Consider the following 980-nt stretch of genomic DNA (forward strand, 5'->3'; position numbering starts at 1 on the left):
GAGAGAGAGAGAGAGAGAGAGAGAGAGAGACAGAGACAGAGACAGAGAGAGACAGAGAGAGAGAGATGAGTGTGTAAGACAGAAAGGGAATTCAGGAAGAACACAAAAGCCTCAGCCCTGCATTTATCTGTGAAGACATTTACAGTCCCCTCCCATTTCCTTTTCCAATTAACTAATTTATCCTGGCATTTTATAATCTTGCCAACTGCTCAAAAACATCTCAAGAGCAGAATCTAAAACGCAAAAAAGGACAGGGGAGGGGGGAGTTGGGAATGACGCCATCTCCCCAGCTCAAAACCAAAACCACAATCGACACTCAACGAGCCGCCCAACTTTAATTGTTCCCGTCATAGACGCGGTGGAATCAGGCGCTCGTCAATTTTTGAGAACATTATGGAATTATTGGTATCATCTAAAAGCTCGTTCATTTGTCTTGCTTCCGATAAAAAAAATAGCCATCTATCTTCAATAGAAGTAAAGATATTTTATTTAGATTGCAGGAGGTGGGGGTCACGTACCTGGTTTGAGAGCTAAAATTACCGAGAAAATGGCTGCCAAAGTCTGGTGCCGTCCAAAGCTTAAGAGTCCCTGGAAATTGTAAATTTGCATTTTTTTTTTTAGTGCCTTTAATTTAAATCGACGTTTTCAGTGAAATCCACACAGCAATGTGTTTTGAAATGGACATAAAAGGTAAGTTCTTAAGTTTTCCCCGCATCCGATCCGGACATTGGGGATTGGCCTTGTAAGTGAGACAACTTCCTGGGCCTTCGGCATATTGTGGACAGGGTGGCCAGTTCCTTTTTACGCCGCCTTTACCTCTCCAACTCGAAGTCAGGTACCCATTTAATATTACTCATGGGTGGGCAGACACCCGAAAAATCAAAAAATCGCTGCGAAAATTGCCAAACGGACAGAAAAACGCCGTTTTCTCCTACAATTTCATTATTTTGCGGAGCGCCTGATTTCACCACGATGCCCCA

The sequence above is a fragment of the Aplysia californica genome, unplaced genomic scaffold (genome assembly GCF_000002075.1).
Source record: "Aplysia californica isolate F4 #8 unplaced genomic scaffold, AplCal3.0 scaffold00413, whole genome shotgun sequence".
Classification (NCBI taxonomy): Eukaryota; Metazoa; Mollusca; class Gastropoda; order Aplysiida; family Aplysiidae; genus Aplysia; species Aplysia californica.